General features: G+C 29.9%; 1 protein-coding gene across 17 annotated transcripts in view; it reads right to left on the bottom strand.

The window, feature by feature from the left end:
• Positions 1 to 22,947, bottom strand: part of Tomosyn (syntaxin-binding protein tomosyn) — a 280,098-nt gene that overhangs the window by 256,547 nt on the left and 604 nt on the right. The gene's annotated exons all lie outside the window — the stretch shown is intronic.

The following is a 22,947-nucleotide window of genomic DNA, read 5'->3' as shown; positions in this document are numbered from 1 at the left end:
AGAAGCAAGCGTGACATAAAAATGTAGTTTTATAGAAAATTTTCGGAATGTATGAAAATGTTTGATTAAGAACATAGGTATATTTAAATCATAATGCCAATAATACTAAATTAAAAACATTTTATTAATTGCTGTCAAATCACAGCAAAAAATACTAGAAATCATAAAAATAGTAGAAGTATATTTTTTCTGATTTATTACAATTAAATGTAACTCTATCATTTACTTTTTTTTTAGATTTATTTCAGAAGTTAGCAAATTGTACATAATCTATCCAATAAATTCAAAGTTAGGTTTTATTATTTTTTTTCTGAATTTGGGAAACGTTGCTTTTTACTTGCACAGGTGGTGGATAGGTTGTTGACTTAAGAAAAAGGTACAAAGAATTTATTATTCAAACTGTTTTTGAGTACTTACGCACAATGCGCTTTTTCGTTAGAGATTTCATCGATCTTACCTGAAACGAGAATGAAAACACAGTTAAAAAAAATAACGTAATGAGTAAAATAATGTTCATGTTATTTAAATCAGTATATGAAAGTATACTGAGATTCATATTATCGATTTACAAAAATTTCAAATCATTTGTATTACTGGCAAATGTATTATCTCCTTTTATCCTATTAAAAAAAATTGTCTGGTTTTATGTTATAAAAAATTATAGTTTTTTAGCGTGCAATATTTCACTGAGTTCATCAATTGAACCACTTCTATATTTACAATTGGAGGGATTAACTCACGCTATTAATCATAAAAAAGCCGATCCGATTCGTGATTAAGCGTTTTACCCATAAAGGATAAAAAAAATGTTAAAATGAAACACCGTGGGAAACCTCTTAACGTATTAAATCGCCGCCTTGAGAAGAGAACTTGTGCATTCAAATTTAACCCCAAAACCACCGTCGCTGACCTGCCTTAGCGGCCACTGGCAAATCGTATTAAAAAAACTCGCTACCCATTTTAAATTCATGTTTTAAAATTTGTCACTATTTTGCAAAAAAATCATATTTTTGTCACCAAATATTATGGGGGTGCTTAAGAATTCTATATCGTAACAAAAGTTCAATTCATAGTAATTAAAACAAAGTAATTAACAGCGTTAACTAGATTGCAATAAGTGTAAATACAAAACCAGCATAATAGATTATATACACCAGTGCTATGATCGGTGACTAATACCAAAAAAGATCTGGATTTAAATCCCCCGTGAATTTTTTGTATCTGTAAGATTAGAATTAGTAATTTTTATTAGACTATAATTTCGATCGATCATAAAATATTTGGTTTTCTTAGATTTTTCTAATCTCACGGATGATATTGCGATAATCAATTAAAATTAATGTTGGGCAAAAAATCTCTAATAATGAGCTACTTGATTTCATAGAGAAAATGATATATGTATAAAATAAAAATAATAGCAGTAATTAATTATGATTCGAGACTTGATTAATATATTATATTAAATTTGTAAAAACAGTTGCCAACTTGAAAAGGGAGAGTATTTATATACTCAGCAAAGAAGTAATTCATGGCTATCTTATAAAACTTGACCTTTTAAAAGAGTATGTATTGGACGAATCGACCTAATTAAAATAATACTTGTTATTATCTATGGAAAATGTATCTTTATATCTACGAGCTATTTAAAAATAATAAAACACGATCGATAGACCATTAAGAAATAATGGTTGATTGCACGGTTTTTGTATTATACACATTTTATTTAACATATCAAACGTCAAGAAGAACTAGCGACTGCTTCTGACTGCAACATCCGAAACGAAATCGAACAGCTCTCGGTAACATGACACAATCGAACAATCTCCACCCGGACAAAACACGGAAATTAACATGTATAATGCATACGTATATCAAAACATATATTCGACTATAATATACGTTTGATATGCAAAACCCGACACGAATCACCGACAAAGCGCGAACGATCATACTTTAAGCGGTAATATACATTATAAATAATACGCTTTACGTGTTCGCTTTGAATTTCATATGCATATATGTAATGATAGGGGTGAGTCACAAAATTATAGCAATACCATCATAATAATATAAAAATATAGCTTTAAAGTAATCCTAAGTATTCCTATACAATTCAAATCGTTCAGATTATAAGAATATAAGCGTACCAAAATATTTGAGAGGGCCTAAGACGTTTGAAGAGGGAATGGTATACCTTTCTCGTTACTGTAAATCGCTACATGACAAGCTGAAGCTCGTAATTCAAAGTAAACAGCGAAGGATTACTGTTGAAAGGCTTTTTCTTATTGGACGACAATGCTCGGTCTTTGAAAACGTACATACACCAAATATACAGGTATTAGGAAATACTATAAATACAGGTCCCTATGGATTTTCGTCTTTCTGATCCGCTGATTTAGTACCAATGATTAAAACAAGTAATTTTTAATATTATTAATACTCATCGCAGATTAATAAATGGCTCTTTTAACGCACAATTATGTTCGATAAAGTGCCATGTAAGTCATAAGCGAGCAATAAGATGACCTTCTGCAGAAATGGAACCAAGCTTGTTCAGTTAAATAAACGCCTGCGATCGTCGTGAAAGATAGTATCCCAAAATATCAATAGAAAAAGAATACGTTTTATTAAAATTTATATGGTTTTATCGACTTTCAATCCTTGTTTAAAACGTTTAAAACGTACCCGGTTCATTTGTATTTCTAATAATTATATTCAGTCAAATCTAACGAATATGTGCGTTAAATCAAAAGCAATGATAATTTTATTGTATTACAAATCAAAAAACTCACTTTTCGGTCTCGGAACCCTTCGCCGGAACTTCAAATTTAAACACTTCACTACAAAGATTTTTTATAATTGTTTATATAGTTTAATTAGGGTATACTTTACACGCACTATGTATATATTTTAATTTTAATAGTTAATTTACAACCCGAATAATTATATTCAATCAAATCTAACAACGCACAAGAAAAATTAATGATAATTTTTGTTACACTGCTGTTTTATATTTAAATACTGATTTATCATTGGTCGACACTCAGAGCCTTTAATTAAAAACAAAAGAATTCAATACCTCGGGGATTCAAAATCAACCGAGCAAATTCAATTTTTATTTTTTATTAATTATAATTTAATATATTTCCTTTGTTTACGCGTTTAATTTTAAATCGGAAGCGGAAACGTTCATAATTATTTTTTAAAAGCACTAAGCAAGCAATAAGCTGACCTTATGCAGAAATGGAACTAAACTACTTTAGCTAAATAAGCGCCATCATCACAAATATATTAGAGTATCCTCAAATATCAATTGATAAAAGAATACGTTTTAATAGCATGTTAATGCTTTGATCGACGTTAACTTTTAATCCTCATACGTACTAACGTATATATAAGATAACTGACACGGCAATCAAAATTTCCGAAAAAAAGGCAATTGTGTTGACAATTGCGATCGTTAGTGGAATACAGATGTGTTGCCAAATATTCACCCGATCAAACTTCAACGATTACGCAAAAAATATTCTTATAAGATAAGAAAATAATATAATCAAATCGTCGCAATTAGTGCACGCGTTGTATGAGCCGAGCATAAGAACCTCCTTCATCTGGACTAGCGGATATAAGCGCATACATAAACACACATCATAAATTTCCGATGGGAAACTTAATAAAAACACTTTCACTAGTTACTCCTGATTTGGAACACACGAGCGCTCATCCGAACTCACACAAAGCTGAGCAGCTGCTTCCCTCTTCACGTTAACCCTGATTCAGCTACGTCCGAAATCCAAAGTTAAACCATATCTTTGAATATTGCGTATTTATTGAATTATAATTACACAAACTGTATGTAATTAAAAAATTGTTGCATTAAGATTAGTTCATAAATAATATATAACTTTTCGATCAATATAAAAATAAAAGTCAGTCTTTTTAAGGCATAAATAGTGTGTTGAAAAGCAAGTTGTTATTAGTGGTATATTTTGATTGAAATTAACTTCATACATTTTAGGATCTCACGACACAAATTGATCTGAATTTTGTTAAATTAAAAAATATATTATGGTGGGGATGATAAATAAAAAAAAATGTAAATATCCTTTTTTCAATTTTATGCCGAGAAACCGGAAGCTTATTTCGAAACTATAACTAAATTATTAACTTCTGTTCATACATTTTAACAATTAAATTAATTTATTTTGAATATTATAACATGCTTAAACTTAATACCTTAAAGTTACAACATATATTATATTTATATTGCAAAAATATGTTTTAAGCATACTTTATTTTAAAAGGTATTTTGTACATATGTAATTAATTGGATTGTTTTATATACTATATGTATCATATGTACATATATTATATTATATATAAACCACGTATGTCATATGTAATCGGATTAAAATCTCTTAATAATGAGACCGTCTTGCCTCTGTTTCGTTTACATGTTTTTACCAGAAATATCAGCTTTTCAGTATTTGTTTCGAGCATATTTCAAAAACTCGAACGTTAACCACACACAATGGCAAAGCTCATTGTTCGTTCAACAAAAGATGGTCATTGTCGTTAATTCGAATACGTCCTTTGTGGACTCCATGTTAAATCTACATTATAAGTCATCCTCTTTCGCATAATCTTTGAGAAATCTTATAATCTCATTAAAATAAAGGTGAAATGGCCTTATTTTCCCCCCATTCAATAATACCATCTCGATCTTTCCTCGCGGCATTTAAACGACTTCCTACGATAATAACTCCCAAAACGATATTACTTTTGCGGCAGTGAATAGGTCCAAAAAATCCCAGGGTGCTCTCAGATCCTATCCCTACACGTCTTCCCAGACGTCGAAACTTTCTCGCGAGGGAACCCTTCGGCGAAAGACCGAGACTTTTCCGTTTTTTTACGACAAACTAAAATTCGAACAAGTTTCGAGACATTTTTTTCAGTCCCAACCCCAAAAGACTCGCAAAGAAAAACCGCACTCGAAACAGGGTAGTGAAACGCGAGACAAATGGCTGGTTAAAAAAATATATTTATATATATTGATACATAATACAAGAGTTACATCTTAGAGAAAGTTTGATCAAAAACTAACATTTGCCGGATTTGTCTAAGGAAAAATGTTTCCGAATTATTGTGTAATAGGAAAACTATATAATGTACTATCTATTGTCCATCAAAAGCTCTTCGATCAACTCACTTCACACGCGCACAAACTTAATAATATGGTATATACTTTCAAAAACTCGAGCGACATTTTACAAAAATGAGCTATTTGAAATATCTGACCTTTGCGAGAAAATTCACATTTGAGATAATGCTACTTACAAAGTATTGGAAAAGTGCCAACAATACCACACGATTTATCACTGGATAATCTTCAAAAACCTGTGACTCTTTAAGCACCAACTTATGTTTGAGCCATTTATCTCAATTATAACTATAAACTATAGCTAATAAATAATAAAATTAAATATATAATATTTGTGTATTTTTACTGTTTTCAATTTAATATGTTTGGTCAATAAAAAAATTATTGTATAAAATATTTACCTTTCTTTGTATAAACATTAATATAACAATATTGAATAATTTAATATCGAACTAGAAATTCGACATTTACATAACATTGTTTTAACCTTAACCTTCAGCTATTCTGCAAAACTTAAAGGGCGTAATTGTTTGAGTCAATATTACTTTGAAACAATTCAATTTCATGTCATATACAAATATAAGTTATAAAAAAAAACGAAATCGTATAAAACTTTATCTTCTTAAATTACCGTCACTCTGTTTATGTGGTAGTAACAGAAACAATTACACAGCTAAGCTTATTAGAGAATAAAGTACAACGTAGTGGTTTCCCATTTATTTTTTTATGGGGATATAAAGGGACAATGGAGTTTTTACAGAAATTCTTTTATATGATTTTTTATGAGCAATAATCATATTTACTTTAATGGCAAGTATATTTTATAAATACACCCATACCTCGCTTTACGGCCTAGATACGTTCCACGAAACTTGGCCGTTAAGCGAAAAGCCGTATAACGAATCAATTATTCTAATACAAATTCATACAAATTCAACGGGATCGGTTCCAAATTTCTTAAATATGTAACATGGTTTAACATTTAAAATGCATTTTATCTTTTTATTTCATTTAAATCAAAAATAAATACATAACAAGTACATACATTTGTACATAAAATAATAACAGACTCCAAAAACCAGCAATAATCCATAAACAAAAATGAAACAACTTCATGTTACATAAAATATGTGTATGAATACATACATATTTTTTTTTTAAATGGCTTTAATCTGAAGACGATGAAGAAATGGTAACCTGCAGATCACTGTCGTTATCATTTTTTGCTGGTAAGGATGGGCCTGGCTTAAAAAAATTGCCCAACGTTGTTTGTCTTGCCTTTTTGTCTCTTTCGTTCTTCAATGATTAATAACAGCTAATGGCTGAGTTAATTTCTCGAGAAACTTTAGCGCTACGTTCGACGTCAGGATCGTTTTTAAGGAAGATGTTTATTCCTTGTTCGAAATAGGAAAAAGCTTTTGACAATTTTTTTGATGTTAGCTGTTTGAATACAACAGACTCTGTCTCTTCATCATATGCCGGTTCTGCTTGCAACTGAATGAGTTCCTTATATGAAAGGGGTTCCCTATCAGCTTCAAGTAGATCAAGCACATCACGTTCGTTCAAACCTTCAAAGCCGAGATCATGTGCTAGATCCAAAATGTTTTGCCTAATTTCAGGAAGGCAATTAACTTCTGCATCAGTACTTTTCACACATTCTGGCCATATTTTTTCCAAACATGGTTCATTGTTGTTAGTTTTAATTCCTTCCATGATTCACTGATGCTGTCAACAGCATCCTTGATGTTATAATTTTTCCAAAATGTTTTAATTGAAGATTTACCATCGGTTTCCCTTATAAGTTGTCGGAAAGTTCGGCGTAGGTAATATGCCTTAAAAGTGGCTATTACACACTGATCCATTGGTTGGATTAGAGCTGTTGTATTTTTCGGAAGGTACTCAATCATGACATCTTCAGATAGTTCAGATAAATTAGTAGGATGCCCTGGTGCATTATTCAAAATTAGCAAAGCCTTGTTGCTTAAGTTATTGTCTCGCAAATATTTTTTCACTTCTGTGCAAAAGTGATTTTTGAATCAATCCTCTAAAGTAGCTTTAGTCATCCAAGCTTTCTTGTTGGATCTCCATATGACGGGTAATTGATTTTTATATAGTCCTTTAAGAGGCCTTGGATTTTCGGACAAATATATTAAAAGTGGTTTTAGCTTAAAATCACCCGCGGCATTTGCACCAAGTAGCAAAGTTAATCGTTCTTTAGACACCTTATAACCAGGCGCAGATTTTTCGGTTTTTGAAATGTATGTGCAATCAGGCATTCGCTTCCAATAAAGCCCTGTTTCGTCTACGTTAAACACTTGTTCAGGTTTATAACCACCTCTTTCAATAATTCCCTTTAAAATGTTGGGATATTCCTTAGATGCGGCCTCATCGGCGATAGCTGCTTCACCTTTCATTTTAAAATTAAATATATTTTTGAATATTTTAAAAAATCGACATCGCAAAAAAGTTTTTTTGCCGTTATAGCGAAACATTTTAGGCCGTTAATCGAAAACGTGCCTTAATTGAAGAGGGCCGTTATAGCGAAAGGCCGTATAAAGAGCGGCCGTATAGCGAGGTATGGGTGTACACATATTACACGTTCGTGGGTTCGATTCTATATTAATTGATGTTTTGTAAATATTATCTCACACATTTAAAAGGTTTATTTGTACAAATTCAATCATTTACAATGTGAAATATTTTATTTTAATTTACATTGCAAAGACATTATACTTTTCCTTAATAATGTACCGATACATACATAAAAATATTTAATTAAAAATGATTTATATGAAGTTGTATTGTGTACAATAAAGCCGTAATATTTCATAAAAAATATAGAACGTGCCAGATGCTTTAAGTAATTTATGAATTAAACAGAAGCAAAACGCGAAACGCAATAATTCGTTCCGTATATAGCAAAAAATTAATCAAAAACGTAATTATTAAAATTTGAAACCATTAAAAAATATTTTATTCATTCAAGTTCGTATTCTGATCATTCAAGAACGTAAAAGTCGATCCTTTATATATCTATGCATAAATTTAAATTAAAAACTTTTCAGTAAAATTCTTCGAAGTCTTTTTTTTTTCATTCCGGTTCACAAACAGCGCTCCAACTGATTGATTGCCGTAATCGCCTCGAACTTTTTCAAAGTTCAAATATTTGCCAATATATACGTTTTTACTATAATGTAAAAGTATCGTGATCCTTTAGCTTACAGGCGAATGGATCGTTAACGTTGCATGTACACACATACGTAACTAATTGTATACATATGTACATATTTACATACAGGTTGATCTAATAATAATTTTATATTTAAACAATTTCACCGACATATTTATTTATAAAAGATCTGAATTAGTGGTTAGTACATAATTATAATTCCATCGATTATCACATATTAGGTTTTCTTAGATTTTCCTAATCTCACGGATAAATATTGTGAATATTGATTCAATATTTAATTAATAATATATATGTCACTTATTTACAGATTATGATTTCAGTCTGGTGTCCCACTACTTATTTAGTAGTCATTGATTGTGTTTACTATGTTGTAACGCATTAAAATAATCATGTTTTAACGCAAAATTAAACTTTTTTACTCGATCGATTTTGATAAGTATGATATATTATAGTATAATCTAAATGGCCCCAGCTGCTAAAATCAAATAAAATACAATATTTATAGTAGCACAAAAGACAATATTTATCGCTGTATAACAACTTTAATTAGAAAACTGTAGATCTTTTCCTCACTTTTCAGTGTGATTTAATCTGAAATTCATTAATCACATGAAAGGTCAACGTTGCTTGTTAAGCGTTAAAACATTTTTTGTTAAAATATATAGCATTACTGACTTCACTACTATGGGTTGTACGAAACATAATATTTAGATATATGATTTATTTAATAAAAAATAAACATAATTAGTAAGCAAATCTATATGTATCCAAATGCAAAGATACCTGCACCTTACAAAGCATTTCCGTAATTCGAGTATTCCACCGCGTTTCTAAATATTACGTACATTCCTGCGTATGTGCCTCATGCTATAACATTTGTCTGAAAAAAGAACGCTATAAATCTCTACAGTGCTGAAAGAGGTAAGATAGAACCGCCAAATAATCTAGTGGGATTTGGTAAAACACATTAGATATATCTGTCGATAATGCTTGTTTTTACATTAACATTTCCCTTGTTACGATGGTGAAAATATAACTTCAGAAAATAATAAACTATGACAGAATACGCAATGGAATAAATATTTTATTCATATCGTGTCTGTTCCTATGTTCATATATGTACATACATACATATTAGGATTATTATGTTAAAAATAGTACTAAAAAATATTTTAGTTTTCTAGTAAAACACGGCTAATTATGCCTATATGAGAAAATCTCAGTACAAAGTTTTTGAGATATCCAAATAAAAATATATTCAAATAAAGTTAATTGTGAATGTAGGAATACATAAAATTATCTTTTAATTGTGAAATTCTTCATGGATCAACCTGTATATTAGTTATATGTAAGGTCTAATCCGTGCCAAATATAATTTGGTCTGCTCGGCCAAAAAGCGGTTGACCGACTGTCGATTTTCAGGTGGGTTTCAGACGTTGTAATCAGACCGAATCTACTCCGGTTATTTAGTCAAATAACCGATTCGCTCGGGCGTGTTTGATAATCCTTCCGGCTTTAACCGAAACACACGTTGGCTCAATTCGCTCGTGTGCAGAGCAAATCCGAACAGAATCCGGGCAATAACAATTAAAGCATGTTGTTATTGAATTTTATTTAATTGCCAGGAATTAGGCCTGTATTATAAAAAATATATATATCACACACTTTTTTAAGTTTGCTTATCCAGGATATTTCTGTAATTTTATGAAAATATGTAGAGACCACAACCGAAATACGAAATTTTAAAAAGTCGGAATCCTACTACAGCAAAAGCTAATGTTTATGGCTTTACGTACCGTTAAGTCTAACGTGTTATATAATATATTGCCTACATATGTACAAAGCTAGCATTCATAAATGTACATGATGATATATCTAAGAGTATCAACTAAATCTAACCAAGAGAAATGATTTTAGTAATAGTCCTATATTATTCTTATGAAATCCATAAAGTATAATTAACAAAACATACACAATCGAGTATAATCATTGCTTTTTTATTGAAGATCATAGTTCAATAATAATAAATATAGTAACAACAATAAAAGTGAATTATTTTCCTATGCTAATAACATGTTCCAAATAGAGTATATGTGAACCATAAATATGCATAGTTTCCAAACGATATATCACATCAATTTGGGTTTCATTTTTAATTAAAAAAAACAGTTTCAGAAAAACATTTCATTCCATTGAGTCTAAGCGATGCAATATTTTTCTAAAATTTTTATAAAAACGAAAGAAGTAAATGGCATTTTTTTCTAAAAATTTCGTGCTGCACTATTAAACAAGCCTAGCGATTATATGAGTTTCAACTACCTGCATATTTTATTTAAAAGTCATTCTAACGACCAATTCGAAGAAATAAAAATGATGGTCTCAAAATTAAATCCTAACAATAGAAGAGAGATCTCGGAGCTAAACAATTTAGTTAATAATTGTTCATATTTTACCGACCGCTAATTAGCACATCTGTCCCAAGACATTAATCGCTTATAAGTACCGGAAAAATTACTCTTTGTGTGAAAAGGATGCGTAATCAATAATGCGTTCTACCTTGCTCAAAAGAAATATTGATTTTTTTACCCCTTTGTTAATAATCGCTGAAGCGGTTTCACTTTCAATGCGAAAACATATTTTGTGGGTATGTCCAAGAAGCGATGCAATTGGCTCGCTAGCATGCTCATCTGCGATTCGCTAAAGCTGTCGAACCAACACTTTAAAATATGTAATGCTTGCACTACACTCTCTGGAAGCTATCAGAACCGAAGTTCAACTGAAGTCGTCTAAGGTCGCCGACTTCCGAGAAGCGGCCACACTACCACAAATTTCATATGCCATAATTAAATTTCATATGGCATGAATGACGTCCGCGCGGCGGCTCCTGTCGGCCGACAATGTTCGGAAGCGCTCGAAGCTACCCAAGTCGACTGAATTGCCCCCACTTTACCTCCCGTTCTCGGTAACCTCAGACAACTTTCGAGAGATTTTAGACCGAACTCGACCGAAGAAACCCACTATATTCTCCGTCCTTGGCCAACTTCCAGAGAGTGTAGTGCAGGCATAACACTTAGTCCCAGAAAGGCAGACGGCAGAGTGAGAGAGAGAAAGAGAGAGAAATAGGAAGGGAGGCAGACGGAGAAAGACGCTCCAGACTCAACAGTCAGTTTTTCAGACATTTATTTCAGCTGCAAAAACACACCCCTTTGCCCCCCAAATCCGAAAACATATTTAGCCTTATCTTTACTGTGATTTACACGGAATGTACATATCCTATTATTATGTCAATATCTTAAATAATAAATATGATTATTTAAATATGTGTATTTTAGGTATTCCTCTGAGATACACTTACATATTAAATTAGATAATTATATTATATAAGTAATAATCAAAAGTAACAAAAATAAATATTCTATCAACAAAATCAGCCATCTATTAATTTTTTTTTGTTTAAATTACATTTTTTAATTTTATTTTTGTAATTAAATATAGGATACGTTTAATTTCTGAATTTATTCATAATGATTGAAGTGTAATTACTCGTTTTCAGCGGTTATATAAAAATAATTGATTTTTCCAAGTTCAACTGACTAATTTCTATGTCTCCGATGATGTACACTGAGTGTACATCGTTCATTTTAAGATTAAGCATAATAATACTTTTACGCTACATATTTAAAAACACTAGAAACACATTTTATTTTATTTTTTTATTAAATCTTCAGTTGTAACCTAACAGACATAAGCCCAATGCGTTAAAACGGGGTAAATATGTAAGTAATTATTTTTCTTCTGAGATCTTTACATACACATAAGTAAAAATAAAAGTGAAATTTTATGAATTAATTAAATTATAAATGTGTATAATTAAACACTGTCTAATTTTATAAGACGCAACAATATTAAGAGATATAAATAAATTTTAATAAAAAAAGTTTTTAATTTTTAGTTACGTGATAAGAAAATTAATTACTACTTCCTTCTAAAATATATACATGTTTAATAAACAAAAAAAATTGGTTTTAGGACTCAACTTTTAAATAAAATACTTAAAGGTAAATGTACAATAAGAGCACATCACCGATGCAGTCATGTTTTTTTTACTGTAAGCAGTTTTTTGTAACATATTAAAAATTTTGAAAAGCACATCCAAACAAAGCACACAAAAATATCTTATTAACAAAATCAAACATTTACTTACTTTCAAGTAAAATATTTGAAAGCATTGAATATCAATATATTTGTATGTTTTATATATTATGCCTAATTCAATAAATAACTTGTTATTACAATTTTATCATGCAAACAAATAATGTCTTCTGATAGTTTTTTTTATTTGAGTCATATATATTTTATGTGTTTATTTGTTCTAAATATCTACATACTACGTATAAATATAGAATAGGAACACCATAGAAAGTTATTCTAGATATGCCATCAATTATAATTTCTTTTGATCATATTAAATGAGATTTTCCTAATCTCAATGTGATTAGCTAAAGTCAAGCTAATATCATATATATAAAGATAAAAATAATGAACATACAACAAATATTGTATACTTTAAAACTATAATATCTGATTATTTATAATATTTATAGCGCTATATATTTACAGCTATTCTCTATTGAAATAATAATTATAAATAATAAACTACTTAATTATGATATTGTAGCTATATAATTATAAGAATAATTAATTTTAATTAGCATTTCGGGTACGATAATTTCAAGAATAATATAATAGTATAATAGGTATTGATACATAGAATATGAAGCGCAGATATTAAATTAAAAGTAGTATTATAATATAATATAAAGTTTATTTTCCATTGTAATGTTAATATAATGCTTTTCGTTATTTTTAATTAATAATATAATATAACTAATTTTGAACTATTTAGCTTATGTCGATTTTTCTTTGACATGAATAAAAATATTTTACACATTGTTACATAAGATTACATATATTTTTGTTATTAAATAGGACCTACCATTGAGCCACCTAGGGGGTCTTATAGCATTTTTCATGCGAAAACACAACGAAAAGGTCTATTTATTATTCGCGTCATTTGTAAAGGCCACTTTTAGCCCTTTGATATAGTACATAATACAACAAGAACGCAAGGTTTTCGAGTCGTGCGAAAAGTTTTGTCTGAAAAATAAATTTTCTCGATACACAATACGCATGTATTTACACAAAAGTACGAGGCTGACTTTGCGGGCATCCGGAGACACGGCTGAAAATGGTGTTTTTGGAAACTTTCCGGTTCAAAATTCGACCTTTGCAACGGAAGTGTGTGTATATAATATACAAACAGGAGAGTTTCATTTTTGGGGGCCCTGTATATCATTTCCGCGTCATTAATTCACCGGGGGGTCGTATCATCCCTTCAGATACGTATTAATAGATATGAAGAAAAAATATTTTATATAATGTATAAAATAAAAATTCATTAATAAATATATACTATTGTATACATATCTATAATATCGCCGATCAGATAGTGATGGCATTATTCTGCTTAACAAAGGACTTTTCTATACGTTCACTACACGAGTTTCTCGAAATGCCCGAAAAGAAAAGATTAGAGCAATATCATTTATAATAACAATAAAAATATATCTCTGCAACACACGACACTCGCTACTGATTTCTTTGTTCTGCGCGGAATATTTTCCGAGAAAAAGGCAGACGATAAATCAGAAGGGAAGTTCGTGGACCGAATTTAATTCTTTTGCGAGAGGTTTAGATTTCGTTGCCTATATTCGACTACAATGCGGCGGATGTTTTCTTTCCCTTTTTGCGTTAAAAAATATTTTACAACCAACCATTATACAGTAAATAAAAAATGTTCATTTTAAAATTCCATATTTATAAAAAATATCCATTACATCCGAAATATGTAATAGTGTGAATTATAATATCTACAGTTACACTGTATGAAATGAGCGGCGCTGAGAGTAAAAAAATCTAAAAGTTTACCGAAGCGTATAATAAAAATGCGCTTTTATGCATAAAATTTCAACAAAGCAACATATAGTTCATATACATACATTACTATATTAATAGTATATGTAAATTTGATCCTAATATTCATTTAGTATATAATAATATTTTGTTCCTCACGTTTGATTGATCAAACAAAGGTTTATATATAAACTTGTCGACAGGTGCTATTAATTTTAATAAATATAAAAGGTTGTATATAACACATAAATCAATATTTTATGTTTCATATAATATTTCCGTTTTTATAGGTTTTTATATACATGTCAGGCGCATACGGTGAGTTACATTCCCTTTCGCTCACTCGCGTGTTAAGTTACGAGAGTGAGTGAGAGGTAAGGGCCTGCGCTACATGAGTTTCGCACGCCGTTTTATCTCACTCACTCTCGTCACCTAACACGCGAGCGAGCGAAAGGGAATGTATCTAACCGTACGCGACGGATACATATATGTATAATATATATATATATACACATATAGCAGCAAATGGACATTTTTAAAGAGCAGAATTTTAAAATCAGTAAGGACCGCCTCTCAGTGATACACAGATATTAGTAAGTTGTGAATTTCCTTTCAACTATAATTATGTAACAAAATGTAATAAAGCAAGGATTATTTAAAATTATGGTTCATGTGTTTTATTGGCAAAAATAAGACAAAAAAACATCAGATTTTTGTACTGAAAGAAACCTAAGCTGCAAAAACATTTTTAAAACTTATTAAATCACTTATCAAATCTTGTGTCCTTAAGCTGATCGTTATTGTTGTTTAACATCAACAGAGAAACTAGTTGCTTAAATACTACCTTTAATTTTGGAATTAGATACTTCGTACAGTTTTGAATGACCATATGATATAACTCAATTGGATAAAAGAAACGATGAATCTCAATACATCTAACTTTTTATCTTGATGAAATACAGCAATGAATTTTTTTTTAATAAATATTTCATTGCAAAATGACAGACGTTACAACGAGGTAAACACAATTAAGAACTTCTAAATAAGTAGTCAGACGGACTGAAATTGAACTCTGTAAATCAGTAACATTTATTTTACAGTAATTATAAACTAGTATTACAGCTTACAATCACTACGCACGGTCTAGCTCGATTATGTTTTTCATTACGATATTCATCCGCAAGATTACAAGATTCTAAAAAAAGATAATCTGTGATAATCGATCGGAAATATAACTACATCGCTAATTTGATCTCCCAGATACGATAATAATTGAAAAATACTAGTCTATTTGAGATAATATTATATTTTAATAATTATACACTATTATTAAAGCTTTGATGTCACTATACACAACCGAGTTTAATTTTATAAATTATTCAAAACTAAAATATAGAAAAATCTAAGCTGTGAAAATCGATCGACTAATTATAAAATAATTATTAACTACGATCTCCCAGACACAATATAAATTGAAAAACACTAGGGTCCATAAAGGCGCGTACGGTGAGATATTTTCCCTTTCGTTCGCTTGCGTGTCTAGTAACGAGAGTGAGTGAGATAAGTGCAGAACGCACGCCCTTATCTCTCACAAACAAAAGTATTTCACCGTACGCGTCTCTATATAGAGTTCGAACCCAATTTTTTCTGGCTTTAAAATATTCATTTAATTTTTGTACACCTAGCATAAACTGTAAACCTGCTATCGCTGAAACAAATGGCCTAAAAGTGGTGATATTATATTGCTTTCTACATCGTTATGCATTAGCAACTATATTGATTGATATTTAAGCTGTGAACTTTATTCATCATCAGACTTCGTATTTATAACCTAATTCTGTCTTTATTACGGACTCTTTAAAATATCCTTCCAATAAGTTAGAGCTGAATATAAAGTTTTATTGCATCACACAGAAGTGCGCTAGCTCTCATACGTTACGAAATTAACATATAAGGTAGTTTCTCTTTTCTTTATCTTGAATTTAATAATGGTTTTAAAAAAATGTTTATTATGGTTGCCACCATACGAATAAATATCACGAGATAGTAAACGAATATAGATGTAATATATATTCATATATCAGCGAGTGATAAAAACATACGATACACATATACAAAGTGACTGTGGATATATTTCAAATGGCAAAAATATTTCACGTTTTATAACTTTGCTGACACAGTTCAAAAGATAAATTTGTTACTGAATCATAAAAAATCTGATAATGTTAAAAACTATTCAATTTACTTCAAATGTTATTATTGAACAAGCATTCTAGTTAAATACAAATAGGCGTAAATATTTGACAGTTTAACTTTTAAGCAAGGTAACTGCGTATCAAATTTGTGATATTTGTACTTTCAGTAGCAAAGTTTCCGATAACGTAGTTAAACTCTTGACAGCTTATATATACTATGCCATAGTAGCATAAACATTTTATAGCTTGTGGAAATTTGTCTGCTGAGAAAACAATTACAAAGAGTACATTTATAGGAAAATTCATCTCTGATAAAAGCTATAAATTGGCATTAAAAATATCGGACATAATGAACCAATTATACAGTTTTATGGTGAAAAAATATTTAAAACTGCTTTTTTTGAAAAGCATGTTAAAAAAATATCCAGGCATTCTTTTCACTAACGTTAAGTTATTGTATATTATGTTTTTATAGTTGCCCCGTTGTAAAACTTCGGGCTTTTGCCTATTATGTTACAACGGAAGACATACAATAAATAAGTAAATACATAATTATAGTATTTTCTAACCTTTTCAATGTTTTTGTCGAAGTCAAGTGAATGCAAGTTTTCAATAAAATAACGTTAGAGATTTCTATGGAAACTGGTAATAATAATGTACAAAGCGCTGACACGTGAATGTGAGTTTTTTTTAAAAGTCAGTGGTTATCTACCAATCATCAATTAAATAAACCAATCCAGAAACTAGAGTATATATTTAATAATAATAAAACATCATTAAGTTCCTCGCGAATCAGATAAGAACCCTCGTAAATGTAGGAAGACGACTATTGGTGCAACCATAACACGAAAGATTCCAAGTTGAAGAAAAAACTAAGGTATCCGATTTTACGACATTAAAAAATCTTTACGAAGAAATCTTGACATAACAATAGCCAGTTTAAGATGAGTGAATATCAAGAATATATGCTTGATATGTTTTTGGTGTGAGTCAAGCAAGTATGGACAACTTTCTAGCAAAACATGTTATTGATGATGAAACATGGGATCATCATTATGAGACTGAGTCGCACAGTTGGCCGAAAAAATCATCTTATGAGATATATAAAATTAGGAAAAGGTGTTTGCTAAAGCCACAGTTCATTAAAGCCAGAAAACAGTGATGAGATAAAGGTAGCTATTTTGACACAGTGTTAAAAATATAGTTATCCTCCAACTTCACAAATTTATCTACTGCCCCTTGAATAGTATATAATATTGATAAGCTATCGTATTTTCATCGATGGCATAGGGTCAAAATAATATTTTTACATAAATTCTGAGGGCAAATCCTTTCGCTCCAATATCTCGCAACACAAAAGGAAATTGGCCGTTAAAATATACATTTATGTATCCTGCAGAACTAGAAAATATTTTCCAGCGCGATAAGATTCGGACGTCGGACACAATAAGTGCCACCCTATAAAGCTTTTCAAACAAATATCTAGCATTAATACAAAAGTGAGCTAGAATTGTTCTCTGAATCGAAAAGCTACCGTAGTGCCATTCTGTACGTCGATAATATTTTTATGACAGTCGTTTAAACCAAGACATCCATTAACGTTTTATACGTGTTCGGAAAACACAAAACCTTTTTTTGCACTACGTGATTACGCAATTTTTTAAAAGCGTATTTTTACAATATGCATCCCTAATTGTGATTCATCGTAAAAGGGTTGTTTAACGGCGAAAAAGCGCCATCGCGTAGGCATAATAATGGATACAATATAAAAGCAGGATATTTATAAAGTCCTTTCTATAATATTATATTTAAGGTATTATCTATCGTCATGATTTAAAATTTTTAAATCATGACGATAGACAATACCTTAAATGCGTGTGTCTTTAAAATTATATAACATATATATAGTCGATTTAACCACTGTAAGAAAATTTAAAAATAAATCATTATTTACACACTCTCATTTGACAGAATTCATGTATGACGACCGCAGTGGGACTTTCCAGGAAGCCGAGACATTTTCATGAAAATCGGCCCACTTACCGAGCATTCCCACTACGACGGAAATAGCATTATTTTACGACTTTTAAGTATTGAGAATAAAACATGCACATTAAAACTTAATTTTATCTAATAGCAGAGCGCGAAATATTCAAACTTTTCAGAAGTCGAGAATTCGCGTCAAAAATAATAAAATCGAGTCGTCACAGTGTGAACGATCGGTAACATTTTTACGGACTGCAAATTAGTTGAAGTTTAACGATGAAATGCTTATATTGACACGCAATGCGAAATCTTAAGGAAGCTTACAATAATTTGTATTTTTTTGATGAACAAAACTGACACCTCTTTTCTCACAAAATTATTAAAAAAATATTTTTATTTTATTTTATGTAAGTATAATAATATCATTATAAACTAACTGCCCTTTTTCGTAGTAATCAAATATAAAAGTTTTAAGAAGCTAGCGACCATCGCCATTACAATTGTGACGAATGCAATTCGGTCCATAACAGTGTCTAGTCCAATCTTTCGGGGCTCCCCTGGTTCACCCAAAAAAGTGGTAGCAGATCACTGTATACTTCTATTGTTTAATAACGCAAAAAATAGACAGATACATTACAAACAACTATACATGTGCGGATAACCTTTAGATTTTTGAGCGGGTATGGAAACATCCGGGGTAGGTAAATACCGTAAATGAAACACGTTCGTAAGACATTTCTGGAACGAAGCCAGCTATATGTAAGGATAATTTTTACGGTGGTACATATTTCACTGTACACCCTGCACAAAATATTGTGCGGCCACACCTCGACCGCGCTAACCCGTTGACCTATCTGCGGCCGTAAAGATGCGGCAACGCCCGCCTTAGATATTGGAAAAAAGATTAGGTTCGCTTTTTTGATTATGGAAAAATATGACTAGGCCGAATTGGGCTGAGAACGGAATGTATTCGATTTCGAGAAAAAATCTGAGCAAATCTCGCGTGGGACGTGTCTCTTTTACGCACCAAAAGAAATGTATCGATGAATCTTTATAATAAAGGTGTACGTTGCAAAAGTAAGATGTTATTAAAATAAAAATTCTTAGCTAACTCAATAATTGCCAACTCATATTAATTTTATATACGTACACTTTCTCTCCTGACAGATCAATGACAAAACGATGTAATTATTTTTAGACATTTTGCAGTAATTAATTTACTGTTTTAAGTGCAAGGAAAATAATATGTTAATATCAGTATATGATGATGAGTAAGCAGTGACTAATTAAGTTCAATATCAACATACGGATGAATCAGATATCAAACGAAACCATGCGATGTGCGATATATTGTAATAATCTTTCAGATACAGATAGATCCAATCGGATTCATACTATTATTACAATATATATTTTACAACGTACCTCTATAATTTTTAACACATGAATAATTAGTTTTAATTCGTTGAAATGAAGTAAGAGTAATATATATATTTAGCACCTGTTCTTTTTATAGGAGTTAATCAACGTATACATTCATAAGTCGCTTTTTTTGTCATCACAGAAGAACAAAATTTTCGGTCAAATGTTATATTAGTACCTGCTATTTAGTAGATTTTTATAACATTAATCAGAACGGTGGGAGTAAGCCAACTAACACAATTAAAATAAACATAGATATCGATATTTGTTTTGTATCATATATTGTCTGATAAAAAATAATTCAGATAGTAATTAAATTTATATTACATTGGATTACCTTAGATTATTTTACAATAGTGTACATATACATACATATGTTTTATAATCAGCCTCACCAGGAATAATGTTTACTGTTATATGTTTACTGTTATATCTAATGTGTATTAATATTACTATCTTTTCTTGAATAATGCAATTTTCCATATCGATAAACGTAAGTTTAAATTATCTAATTCCATAATTATTAACATTACAGTAGAAGTAAAAATCTTATGTCTATTTTAATTCTAGAGAAGCAATTTTATGATTACTTGCTATTTTATAGCATATGTATTAGAACGGTAAGAGCAAAGTGGCATTATTAAAGAATTTTCCTCCAAAAATTGCCTTAGAGAATTATAGTTAAGACCGTTTATTTTCAGATAATAAATACATCAGGAAGTAATAGAGAAGGCCTCATCTTAATTATTTCATAAAAATGTAATTCAGATATCTCTTTATTATTTGTATTATTGCCTATAAATATACATAATCTATGCATATACATATTATGTGCAATTTAATCAAGATTTTGTCTCGTATCTCTTCAGGGATAATATTTATCTTATATGTATCTCTTTATTCTGATATGTGTATCAATATTGTTTTTGTTATTATTGAATAATACAACTAGATATCAATGTTTGTTTTTAAAAATTGATAGCATTACATGTACCTTAAACTTTCATGAAAAAATAAAAATAAAATGATGTCTGAATATTTGTATTTTAATTTTAATTAAGAGCAATAATATAAATCACATATAATCCATCAAAAAGTATATAAAATATTTATCATATTAAATTATGAATACCATAAATTGAAGATCACTCTCAATTATACTTAAAAATATTACGTGAGATCATTACAACCCTCTTAACTCTATGACTACGACAAAAAAGACTTAAATTTAAGTATAGACGTAAAATGCTTAAAAACACGTTTTGTTTTAGAGGTATAAATTTAAATTTCAGTAAGTTTAGGTCTCTAGTTAAGTACATAGATATAAATAAGTTAAACATTAAAAGATAAATTCGAATTTCCTTTTCATACTACAAAATAGTTTAAAAAACAGTTTCTTTTGCAATCAAAAAACGTTACGGTTATTTATCAGTCCATTTACAATACAATAGTTGTAGCATAATTATTTTTTAGACATTTTGCAGTGATGCTTTTAGTTACAATTGAGTTGTAATATGTTTTTGATACGCTTTTTAATGATATTTTGAGCTGTGAAATTTTCTTAAAAATGTATGTTGGGAGAAGTGGGAGAATAAAGTAGTTTCTGTGGCGGAAACCGAGAGATCCACGAAATATATAGTTTTCCGGATATTTCGCATGATCTATTCGCACGTTCTCTTTGTGTAAATTTGCACAAAGAGAAGTGGAAGAGGTGTAAGAAGGCGACGCATTATCGCATATTGTACATCTGAGTTTTCTTTTAATTTTACGGTATTTTATTTCGTATGTACATACATAAAATTATATTGTTTTATAAAATACGCGAATATATAACAAAACACTATTTCGGTTTCCGGCACATATGCCAATTTCCGATTTAATAAAATGACGTAAGTATAATAAGCATACGTTAACTATCTTATCAGATATTTTCATCATACGTCACTTTTTCCGTCTTTTCAAGTTCTTTAATAGTTAAGAAATGGAGTTTTTCGTGACAATTTACACAAAATTAACGTTGTGTATTGTCATCAATTCGCACGTACACATTAGGGTTTCCAAATATTCGTTACTTTCAACTATTCGAATATCAAATAGTAAACGATTAAATGTTCAAATATATTCGTTAAGTTATGAAAAATTAAAAAATACAGTTTAAATATTTTTATATTTCAAAAATAATAGAGCTTTAAATAGTTCAAATTTATAATCAGTACTAAGTGCAGAAAAAAAATATTACCATAATAAACTATTTTAGACAGAGATTATTTGTATTGATTTAAATATATATAATTAAATTTCAGCCATTGAGAAAGAGTACAACTATTATTATTAACTCAACGATATTAACTCGAAAATGTGAGGAATTTCTGGAATTTCGGCAAAATAGTGATTTTTCTACTATTGTTATAGTCATGGCTGTTATAAATAACATTAAAAAAAAGTAGATAAATTCAGGATGTAGACATTTTATCGATACAGCGGTACGTCGGAGATAGTTCTACAATTATGAACGAAGACAAAAATTCGTATAACGAATAAATTATGCGCATGATATAAATCGGTATAACAGTTACATTTTACACCAATTGCAGATGAAGGAAGGCGATGCATAATTATATATAGTAACTATATTAGATTCAGAAATGGGGCGCTATCATTTTTATTAATATTCATAATTAAGAACCACATTTAATTTAACTCGCAAGTCAAGACCATCGACACAATTGGTATAATTTGTTAGTGAAAGTTGTCAATTATATGAATATATTTTTTATGAAAAAGTTTTAGAGTCAAGTTATGCATTAAAATAAATGTAGGTATTTTAATAATTATCATTCAAGTAGGGTAAAATAAAACCAATCTTAGATATATTATAAAATAAAAAAAGTCTCGGATTAACACCGGAAGCAATAAAAGCCGCCGACGTCTGTGCTATATGAAATCTGAAACGTGTGCTATTTCTAAAAAATATCATTATATACTTAACACAGAATATAAACATTTGGTAAATTAAG

This window comes from Plectrocnemia conspersa, unplaced genomic scaffold (genome assembly GCF_051122295.1).
Source record: "Plectrocnemia conspersa isolate PC_06_02 unplaced genomic scaffold, ASM5112229v1 ptg000002l, whole genome shotgun sequence".
Classification (NCBI taxonomy): Eukaryota; Metazoa; Arthropoda; class Insecta; order Trichoptera; family Polycentropodidae; genus Plectrocnemia; species Plectrocnemia conspersa.
This window is presented reverse-complemented; position numbering and strand designations above follow the sequence as displayed.